Here is a 12,545-nt window from a genome sequence, read left to right on the forward strand (position 1 = left end):
AATATAAGTTTGGTAAAAATGGAAAAGAATATAAATATGTGTGGTACGAATCATCTTTTAACGTTCAAAATCATATTCAAATCACAAAATAAATTTATACAACTGTGTGCGTCCAACACTAATATTAAAAGGGCAAAAAAAAACGTTAAGTCGTCCGATCTACATCGTATTTTTTTAAGCCATTATTATTATTCCTTATTTTTGTTAAACTTCTTTTCTTGACTTTGATACAGGTAAGGTGCCACAACGAGATCCATGACAATATAAAAAAATCCAATTTTGCCTGTCGACCACCCGTCGGCTTATCCAGAACAATTTTGAACCGCTTCTAAGTTCTATTGACCAAAACCAATAGATAGTTGAGCGGTAAAAAAACACACTTACACACACGCACTCGCATTTCAATTTCAGTCCATTTTCAATTGTTTTCGTTGAACTGTTTAATATTAGTCACCTGACTTAGTTGTACAAGTGTACATGTTTAGTAAGTGACATTTAAATATACTGAAATAAATGTAAATCAATTACTGTGATAATATTCAATATTAATTATTACTCCTAATTGAATAATAATTGTGCAAGATGAATATTACCTTATTTATAGCTCAAATGAATGCCACCATTGTCCAATGTCCATAAACATAATATTATAGCATAAGTATATTGTATAGTCTAAAAGAAAATCGGGACTTTCTATAGTAAAATAATATCGATATAATCTATATCATAGGTCCATATAAAACTAATGTTCTGTACTTTAACGAAAATATCCTGGTATAAAATATGTATAATATATAGGTAAAAATATATGTTATCAATTATCATTACTCTACAATTAACATCTTGTTAATGAATACTATTATTTATTAGCATGACATTCGGAAGTAAACTTCAATAAAAACACGAATGTCGATTAAAATATCGAAAACTTTTAAATTTATAAAATTAAATAATGGTGCCGATATTGCTAACTATGATAACATAAATAATAAAAATAATAATAGTATTCCAAAAAAAAAAAGTTAATAATTCTTGACCCCTGCTCTTATTTCTATATTTTTTTAAATTAAAAAAAAATTTTCAAAATTATTTAATATTACTAGAAATTGCAGTCTGATATCTATTGTTTTGATCATATGATTGCTTTGAGAAATCAAGACCGTCTCGGAAAGAGCAATATCATCTTTGACATTTGATCTGTTTCACGATTTAGTTTTTATCGTGACGGGTATATCAATGTACACCAACATTTGATTACATTTTTCGATTGAAAATGTTCGTGTGCCATTTCTTTTGATCTTATAGAATATATTATATATCATCTTTAATAAGATCTGAATTATTATCAATAGCGTTGAAGTCTACAAGGAATTGGTGTGGGTATCCGTGTTTCTATTTTTGAATATTGTGTAGAATTTAAATGAAAAACGAAAAATATAATATACCATTTATAAATGCATTTAAAAGTTAAATTTCAATTTTAATTACAACAATTTATACATTAATCGGTAATCTCCAGTCGTTGGATGATTTGAATCATTTAAAACAAAATATTTCAATTTATTAAAAAATAAATTCAGCGTCACTCAGTAGTCCGTACACTACCAATCATCGGAATTCTTATAACTTACACGGATCACCTGCTGTTATACGAGACACCGCACTAGAGCGAATATTCTGAATCAGTGGTCTCGATTTATTGGTAGCGACCCAACTTTCTATCACACCATATATTTTATAAGATTATCGCTGAGCGCTCAATGCATTGTATCAAGCTTTATATTTTGTATTTATTTTTACTTCAATACTTATTCCATTAACTTTTCAACGCAGTACATATTTGTAGTATTTTTATTATATTTTGTATAATATGTATTATTATATCCATATTTTACTACCGTCAAGATTAAACAAGCCTTTTTATTTTAAAGGATGACCATTTCTTATATAAATTGAGCGGTGAATAAAATGGATAGAAGTTGAAATATTGAAAGACCTATGCTCTATTCTAACTATCATCATAAAAAATGTCTTGTAGATAATAACAAAAACAATTTCAATGTCTTTTATCATATTGGTTGTAGGATTAATTATTTTAACTTCTTATGATATATGTTTAATTTACACGAGTTATAATTAATTCAACTAAACAATGGTTTTAAATTTCAAGGTAAAATATATAAATTACTTATAAGAACAGAAATAAAGTCGATAAATTAAAAATAAAATATATTTGGATGATGTTGCTACTTCTAGATCATTATTTCATCATTAGATAAAGACGATCAGTAAGACCGTTAACAGACTCTAAGATTCTATTTTATCTACAATAAAAAAACCTTTTTTATTACACACCTGACCAGTATTTTAGTGTTTAAAATCTTTATTTAAAATATAAATCAATTTTATGTTTTGACAAAAAAAGTCAGTTCTTTTCGATATCAATATTTCTAATTTCAATTCTTGTAAAATGTTTTCATCTTAAATCAATTATATTATTTTTTATTTTGATTAACATTGTTGGTATAGGTACTTACTTAACTCAAAATTTAAACCCATGCAACGAATGGTAAAATATGTAAATAAAAAAATATCAATTTATAAATACGGTCATTTTCACAAAATTCTTATAATGACCAGACGTATATACGTGAACTGGAAGGTACCTACAATAGTTATAAATTTTCGAATTTTAACAAAGGATAATTATTGTGTCCGTAATAACCATAATATAATGAATGAGAAGTTTAGCATTGCTAGAAACGTTTCTAACTTTATTACTGTAGTCCAAAATGTTTACAGAACAACTTGTGGCTTATTGAAATGTATAAAGTCTATTAAATTCAAGTACAGTTATAACTTATAGATTTTAAAACGCCTTTGTTCGTGACGGCCAAGCCGGTGGCTGAATTTCCGTTTTGGATAATATGTTTAAATAAGTTAACGACGAGTGCGTGCAAAGACGGAACTACTGCACATTCGTTGTAACGATATAATACCATATGTACACGAGAACTCATCTGGAAATACTGTCAAATCTATTCGAAACCACCAATATGTGACACGTGCATGACGGCACGTCAAATTTAATAAAGACGAGACTGTTGTTGATGCTTAGCGATGTGATATTGATGACATCGACGGCGGCTAACTTATTTTTATTTTGAGTGTTGCCATCGTTATGATCAGCACCGTGTTATTATTATTATTGCCTGCCCTCTTTTTACTTTAAGTGCTACGATTATTTTCCATGTACAACACTCGCACCATCCCCACGAACACTGGCAAAGTTTTGACAGTAAAGTATTTGTTATTATTATACAAGACCGGCATTTAGATATTTCAATATTAAGCCGAAGACTCCTTGTCCATTCGAGTTAACCTAACATTACGCGGCTTAAATTTGAGTTTATAACAAAGGTTTTCACCTTTTTTACGTTTGATAAACACGTAACATATTTAAATATTTTATAACTATATATACATACACACAAAACGATCTATAAACACAAAACATTTTTTATTTCATTCAATTATGATGTATTTGAATACAGAATATTTGTACTTAGTGTCTTACCTATTAAAATGTATTCAAACAAAAACAAAATATTAAGATAAAACCGTACAAAAGTTGTAACCTAAATTGTTTAGAAATTGACAATAATTTGTTACTGTTAAAGTGTGAAATAACGTCCTCTTACCATAAGCTGTAGCTGTAACGAAGCCCTATAACCAATTTAGGTATATCCAACAGTTAAATAGATGTGTTGATTTTCTTTAATTCTTATAAGTTACAGACATAAAAATATATTATATTTTATATTTTTATTATGAGTTCAAATTTATTATTTTTGTACATATTTATGCTATTAGAAATAACTTATGATTAAACGCTGTAAAATGTATTTTTTTTATAAAAAAAGGAAATTCAAAGTACTAACTAAAAATAATAAGCACAGTGTGATGTAAATGCATAAATTAAGAAAATTAATAATTATTAATACATACATTCATCCAATATGATGTAAATTTAATATTGTTTAAATGAAAGTAAAATCAATTTTAATTACAATAATGAATTGATATTTATATATTTTACTTTCTAATTTCTATTAATTATATTATTTCATAATACATGATATTGTATAATATTAATGTATAAAGTTATAAATTAAAATATTTCATAACATTCAATTATACAAAAAAAAAATTAAATAAAAGTATTTTTAAAAACCGATTGGATAGGTAAAATAGATATTAATAATAAACTTATATAAATAGTAATTAATCATGAATAGAAACAAATTGAAAGTACAGTGATATTGTTTTCAATTAACATATTTCGTTTGTTATGAAATCTATAAATCGTATGAAATATCATTTTATTTAAGTTTATTTTAAGTTTATATTTATTCCCGTCAAAAATATGAACATAATTAATTAAACATTAGCTTTTCTATTATTTACAGGTAAAAAAATCACGTAAATTTGATTAGTATTATAAATAAATAGATTACACAGTAACACTATATTAATTGAAAATGTATGTTTACATTTTTATATATATTTATTGTATAGTATAGCTATAACTTCCCCCAAAACGTGCAAATATATTACACCCCAATGATAACCGAATCAGTAATTTTATTTATACGTCTCTATCATTCACCCCAGCAACGCTCATTGTACAAACCACTATGGTATTATTAGCTCTATCCACCATTTTATTGTCCCATAAATACTTATATTACCTATATGATTTTTTTAAAAATAATACATACATCACATATTTCATTAATATTTGATTATATTTATAATATATATCCATAACGATTTTGTAATATTGTTAATTTCATTTTTTTTAAAGAATGTAATATATGAACTTTTGTTGAATATAATATAATATAATATAATATAATATAATATAATATAATATAATATACATAATATGAATTGATTATACGCTTCAAATAAATTTAAGTCCTACTGATTTAATAACTATAAAAAATATTGTAGATTTCATACCATTTAAATAAAAAAATAAATACTAGGATATAAGCTTTATTTATTTATTTTAATGTACTATATATTTATATAATGTTGTATAATTATTAATTTTTATCCCATTTCCAATTATTCAACATAATTTAAAGGTTTTAAAATCTATCAGTCATGACATTTTAAATTGCTGTTCGTACGATTTTATTGCATTTCGATGTCAGATATCTACGTGAGAACAATTACAATTCACCTATTATAATATTAAATTTATTATTCAATGGGTATGTAATGTGATTTTCAGTACTAATGAAATATTTATCAAGCAAGCTGCCTAAAATTATAATTAAGTTTTGAATATAGGATTTAATATTTTACCATTCATTAATTCTTGTTTATTATACATATTATATTATTTATAATAACTTGAAGCACTTATATATTATAAATGTCACAGTTATGTTTTTCTCATCGTCTGTCGATATTAATTTGTTAATGTTTATACAAATTCTATAGTTGATTTTCTTGTATTTTAAAAGATTATATTTTTAGTAGGAAGGTCATTATCAGTCTATGTTTTATTTTAGTTTATAAAATGAATTTACTGTTTACCGACATTAATATCATGGTGTAGTGTACAAAATTGAGTGGAAAGGTACACTTTCGACGAGATACACAATTACCTACTCCTTTTGTTTAAACTTTACAAACAATACATGTTAGAGGTAACCTACATTTGGTCAATATTTGATATTGAAGTGTCTTGCGATAACGCTGGGTATTATAATATATTATTATTTATTATGAATTTTTAATGTGTGAGACGTGAGTATTAAGTACCTACTTTGCCTGAACATTTTATAAAACGTATAGGAATTATGTATGCATTAGTAATATATACATATAGGTACATACATTGGTGTATACGTGTACACGTAGAACTATTATTGGTTTTAAGACAGTTTAAAAGCTTTATAACTCAAAACCCTCAATTATCTTATTTGTTTATACAAAAACAACAAAATATAAAATTGTTAATATTTTTGTGTGTTTTTTTACAGTTATATCAACATATACCATACCATACCATACCACAAGAACATTAAAAAATATTTAAAATATCATTTTTTGGATAGCGAAAGCTGGAAGATAATCAAATAATAAAAACACAAGCTAAAATACAAGCTTAATACAATTTGAATAAATTATTGTACAAATCAAACAATATACATGTGTTTTGAAATAAATATGCATATTACATCAAAGTTTTCTCAGGTAAGTTTCTATTATTTTATTTATTTTCAGGTAATTTGTAACTCGTTACTCGTTAGACACACTGAATGTTTAAAATATACACATTTCGATATTGCAATAGATCTAGTGTAAAGAAACTATAAACTATATTATGTAACAAAATTAAAAGTATAAACTAAATAGGTATATGCTGGATTATGTTAGCAACAGGCGCGATTAAAATTGTTTTCAATACATTGTTATATTATTGAACAGTTTATGTACATTTGCATTTACTAACTCGCCATATGATCAGTTTAAATAAATTCACTTTTCTACAACCCCGTCCTCCGTGCATGTTCTTCTTAGTTCTTTGACTTAGGAACGAACATAATTTAAAGTACCAGCGTATTAATACATTTAAAAACGATTTTGTAGTATATGCTTAAATAATAATCCGTATTATAATTATTGCGCAATTAATGAGTTTAAAAAATACAATAGATTATACCTATTAAGGAGTTAAAGGAAATTAAATGTATTGGTACATCGCAACAAAATAATGAAATTATTGCTTAATGAATTATTATCTGTGTGCATGAAAATTATAATAGAATTACGCTTAAGCTAGAGACTTTCTGCTATTAGTCGACAGTTTTCAATACTTACCTGTAACTTTTAAACCATTTTTAAAATTATTCAGACAACCTCTGACATTTTTTTTAGACAACTGCAAGTGTAATATCTTCCACTGCATAAAAAATAGATAACTATTTCGTGAGTCCTTACACCCATAATGCACGTTATAGTGCTTTCAATATTGTACTATAATAATTTTAATTAGGTGTATAATCTAAGACATCTTAAACAGATTTGTCGTGGCAAGTTGAGATTACGGTGTTCACTTAGCGTCGGTCAAGTGTTTTTAGTGGATAGGGAGGGACAATATACCACATTGACAATATTAATGACCCATGAGAGAAATTGCTCTATATTGTAGGGGTATGGACCTTAAATAATCTATTTTGCTTTTTCGTCGAGTTTTCCTCCAGAAAACATGTTAATGAGCTTCATACGAATCAATTAGTATGTCGGTTATGACAGTGATAATAATTATTATAGGTATAGCAGTCGTATTTACTTTCACCACTAATCATGCACGCAGTTGTTTACCACAAAAATAATACATCCCGGACTTGGATTGTGGTCGACTCATATAATACGAACGGTGGAAATCGTTTTACGAGTACCCTCCATTATCACAAACAAGATGTGTTTAAAAAAAAAATATGCTTACAAAATTCAATTCGAAAAATCGATATCGACCGTTGTACGACTTGATAAAATGGATATTTGACAAACACTGAATATACGTTTAGGTTCCATATTATGTTAATTTGAGATAAGTACATACAGTGCAGATCGATAAAGTTATTCAATACACAACGATAGGTATCGTTTTGTTATATTTTCCGAGCAAACATTCTTCGTATCATTCAAATTAATTAAAAAATAATAATCTAGTAACTTCTTCTTCATTGATTTATGTAATAAATAACAAATAAATAACAAATAATAAAAAAAATAAATAAATTAAATAATAAATTTTTTTTTATTTATTTAGTGTAATACTAAAAATCACGAAAAGCTTCGTAATATAAAATATTTAGGCCTCGCCTTCAGTGAATGTCGTTCGAGATCTGTTTAATATAGAATTTAATCATTAGTCAACAACTGTTTAAATAACATATAGAAAAAAAATGTTTGTTAATTGTAAAAATATTTATGAAAAAGCACAGGAAAAATAATAAACTTTTTGTGAAGTAGACAGCAATATAATAATAACATTTGTTTTGATAAAATAATTTTAAAATGTTTAGCATGGCGATGCTCAATTTCCATCTAAGTTTACTCATACTTTATGCAGACTATAATCTCTATAAATGTATATAATGTTGTCACTAGATTTTTTTTATAATATAACTTTTAAAACTGTTATTAACACTATAATAAACTGAATTCTGCACAAAAATTTGTCTTCAAAAACAGATAACATTTGCTTTAAAATTTAATACGACATTGCACCCATTACTACCAACTGAAAACAAATTACTCATCCCAAAGAGCGATTAATGGCCATTATAATTTTAATTTTGTTTTAAAACATCGTCGATGGAATATCAGTTAAACTGTATACACTTTACACTTATTCCGTAAGTACCTACATGTTGTGTAATTGATTAAATCAATATGTTATCTTGATTATACCTAGATGGTTACCCGAAAAACGTAGTGAATCAAAAAAAGAGAAAAAAAAGTCCTACTTAAATGATAATTCGAACAATGTTATCATAAACTCGTGATACTAAAGTTGCGTTAAAATTGATTTTGATATTGCATACACGATGCACTGCATGCCATCACTTGTCAATTTCGTTTTATAAAACTGTAATAACACACAATTTAGTGTCCATATAAATTATAGTACCAATATTAAACAACGTATTAAATTGTTTTCATAATTTTCAAAGCTCCATGGCTGAATTCTTAAACTGTAATATTGACATGAAAATCTACAGTAAAAAAGTAAATTCGTTGAATTATTGAAGTTAATCTCAAAGTTAATATTTTTACAAGATATTTACCAGCGTAATTTTGAAAAGAGATTTTCGTTTTATAACTAACATAAACCTTAATAATTAAGCAGTGGACCAGTTTATTTATTAATATTTTTACTTAAATAATATATGCTACAGAATTAATTTTTACCATCCTAAATGAATGATACAAGTATAGAAATAGAAATTGCATTAGCTATCCAAACAATTTGTAAGTACTTTGATATAATACGATGTGTGTTAGGCACTTTTACACTTCTGTAGTGTGCCACGGATCTATTTTAAGGAGATTCGACCCAGTCTGCTTTTTATTTTGGTCGAAAATGTAGCTATTTTTTGTTCACTGTTACGATAAAGCTAGCATAATGCAATAAACAATCTAAAAACATATTTAAATTAATCCCGAAACGATGTTTTTTTTAAATGTCTTGAAAACGACATAACAAGGAAAATGTATATTCTCTACCTGTGATGTTTTGATTATTAGTTTTGAAGTGACTACATCTATATATTTTATACATTTTATATTTAATGATAAAATTGAAGAGTATTTAGAAATATGAGACTGAATTTCATTGTATCAGACATATAATTAAATTAAACCCAATATTCGAAATTCTCCATAAATAACGAGTATATTGTTTATCACAATACCCAGTTAATGTTCTCCTTTGTAATAAATTACAAGTTCTTGAACTTTATTTTTTTATTTTCATCTAGGTAAAATATTTAAAAATAACTCTTAAAAAACAAACATCATTGTAAAATCAATACATTCATCGGCTCATCGTTCTGTTAGGAATCTCATAAAAAGTGTACTTAACAGTTATAAAAACCAATCTGGTTTTATTTTATATTTTTTATATGTATTATACAATAAGCCATTTCGCTTTTTGGACGTTATTCAAAATAGATTGATGTATAAATAAAATTGACCTTGATGGTCAATTTTCAATCGTTTCATAAGAACTAATTCTATATAACTACCTTTATCATAAATGTGATTTCACATCTAGATTGTAATTATTTAGCTTTAATAATATAGTTAACTAAAAAGCTGTATATATTAATGAAAACTTTAATAATAGATGAGTTATCAAAAAAAATACTGACGTTTGGGACGACCAGACAACTAAACAGTTCAACTTAAACTATTACATATTAGTATTTACCATGTCTATTATTATAATATTATAAAAATTGTCTATTTGTTGTAATCTTACAAACGAAATAATGATAGTTCATAGCTCAATTTCTTTAAATCTTAAAAAATCTTTACACACGTCATATACAATACTTCGCCATAGTTGTGAGTTTTGACAAAATATTGCTTAAACAATGTTTCTATTATTAACATATAAAATATGTAAGAGTAGTAACTAAATATCAAGGCCACTTTGCTAATTATATATATTATGCAGTACTTGAATTGTACCAAAACGTTGATAGATTCAATAATAAAATAACGATCGTTAAAAATGAAATATTTTATATAGCTCGTAAGGCGAATTATGAAGCATTTGAAAAGTAAAATGATAAACTATCTCATTCTTCTTCGAGGTACTGTAAGAAATGTGCAAATAATTTATTTAAATTACGTGAAATTTGTCCTATTCAAAATTATTATAATAATAAAAGGAAAAAAATTGTCAGGCATTTTCAAACGAACATTAACATAAATGTTTTTTGTCAAAAACCAAATTGAGTTGCCGCAACTCATGAAGACGAATTAAATGTGAAATCACAATATTCATTTATACGAAATAAATAAGATGACTCGTAATAAGGCACACAGCGAACACAAATCGTATTCGATTAAATAGCTCGTCGTACGAATTATTACGTCGACTCTATTTTAACAATCAGTTCCCGGTCGAACCGGAATCTATTATAACAGATCGAACAAACGGTGCGCGCAGTGTGCGTTTGTACAGTGTCATTGGTGACGACAAAAGCCGTCTAAGAAGTGGTGTAGAATTTATTGTACGCGTTAAACAATACTATGATAGTGTGTGTACCCATGGAATTTGCCTTTCAAAAGACTCGTGTACTTAATGCACGCAGATATATATTTTAAGACGTTTTCCATTGTTGGGCGCTCGATTATTCGCGGTGTTTATCGAACGCTGCGTCGTCAAACTCGACGGTGGTCGACAATTTCGATGTGATTGAACGATATTATATTATTATTATTATTATTAAAATTAAAAACGAGTGCTAACTTTATAAATTATAACTATTCTACTATGATCAGTGGCGTACACAGATATTTTAAATGGAAGGGTTTACAAAAAAATTATATGTAAATGTATATAATATATAACATTTTTTTTATATTTTTAACAATTTATAAACATTTATTCATATAGTAAAAAAATACCGAAGGGGGGCACCCCTCCCCGTGTATATGGCACTGACCATGATGATGATAATATAATAATATTCTGGGCAAAACCGAAACACATAGTATGGAAATAAAAATATTATCTTCATTTAAATACCCGGCCACAATAACATAGAAGGACGCCAAAACGCAAATCGAGAAGCCGAGAAATCGACAGAATCAATAAGCACACTGATCTGAAAAATTACCAAGTATACCTCTGGTACTTCTGCAGCAGACACAAAAATCCAAATAAAAGAAATAAAATACTTGGTTAAAATCAAATGGCAAGGTAAACGCACTGACAAGAACAGAATTCAAAACTAAGGTAATTCGAAAGCAATGATATCATTGAATTGAAAAATCCTGATTTAAATAGAAAATTAAAAGACAATAATACGCATTGGTCATACAAGGCCAAGTCGTTGATACCTAATGGAAAAAAAAATAGCGACAAACTGTGTAATATAATATACTTGTGGAACGGTACTCACTACTCACAATCAAACACATTAAAACTGAATCCCGTCAATCACCAATGACCTCGCCTGGTCGCCAATTTAAACATACCAAACATACTCAGCTCAAACATACAACACACCAAACGAATGATAGTTTTTTTTAACAAATAATCAAATTTGTAAAATGCATTAATGTAATAACTTTAAAAGTATCTAAGTATAATACTGAGGTATTATGGGTAAAAAAATATGTTATATAAATTAGACATAAGTCATAAACCTGTGTACGGGTTATAATGTCCATTGTAACTCATGTTAATTTATTACGATCTATAAAAAGTAATAACAACAACAATAATAACAATAATACTGTATTGTTCGTCGGCAGAGCTGATGACACGGCGCAGTGTTCAGGCAATTTCGATGCATCGGTGTCGTCAACGACTTTTATCGTGGTGATTACCTACCACGTATTATTATTATGTTTATATTCATATTATTGTTATTGTTGGCTCGATAGAATAATATTATTATTTAATATGCCGGAATGAGTGTAATAATATTGTTACACTTTGAGCTAATGGAACTAAAATATTATAATATTTTCACAATCGATCCACATCGTTTTAATTATTGTATAACATGTTTTTTTTTTATTGAAATCGATTTGTAATGAGATTATAGTTTTTCACAGTTATTTTGTCACGTCACAATTCATAATACTCATAATAAACAAGACATTCACTGAATTTTAAGCAGAGAAAATATCCACTAAATACTTTTTCTTATGGTCATTTTAATGTCTTTTAACATCGCAGTTAATTTTGAATGTTATGTATGGAATCCTGAGAA

At 26.7% G+C, this 12,545-nt stretch overlaps 1 protein-coding gene and 1 long non-coding RNA gene across 2 annotated transcripts in view; one reads left to right on the plus strand and one right to left on the minus strand.

Moving 5' to 3' along the window:
* The window catches only part of LOC111032095, a 65,124-nt gene extending 58,959 nt beyond the window's left edge, over window positions 1-6,165 (plus strand). Inside the window, exon 3 of the long non-coding RNA XR_002604280.1 lies at window positions 6,060-6,165. This is a non-coding gene — a long non-coding RNA (uncharacterized LOC111032095). The remainder of the gene's footprint in view (window positions 1-6,059) is intronic.
* Window positions 1-12,545, minus strand: part of LOC111032094 (phytanoyl-CoA dioxygenase, peroxisomal-like) — a 112,311-nt gene that overhangs the window by 79,405 nt on the left and 20,361 nt on the right. The gene's annotated exons all lie outside the window — the stretch shown is intronic.

Source organism: Myzus persicae, unplaced genomic scaffold (assembly GCF_001856785.1).
Source record: "Myzus persicae strain clone G006 unplaced genomic scaffold, MPER_G0061.0, whole genome shotgun sequence".
In the NCBI taxonomy this organism is placed as follows: Eukaryota; Metazoa; Arthropoda; class Insecta; order Hemiptera; family Aphididae; genus Myzus; species Myzus persicae.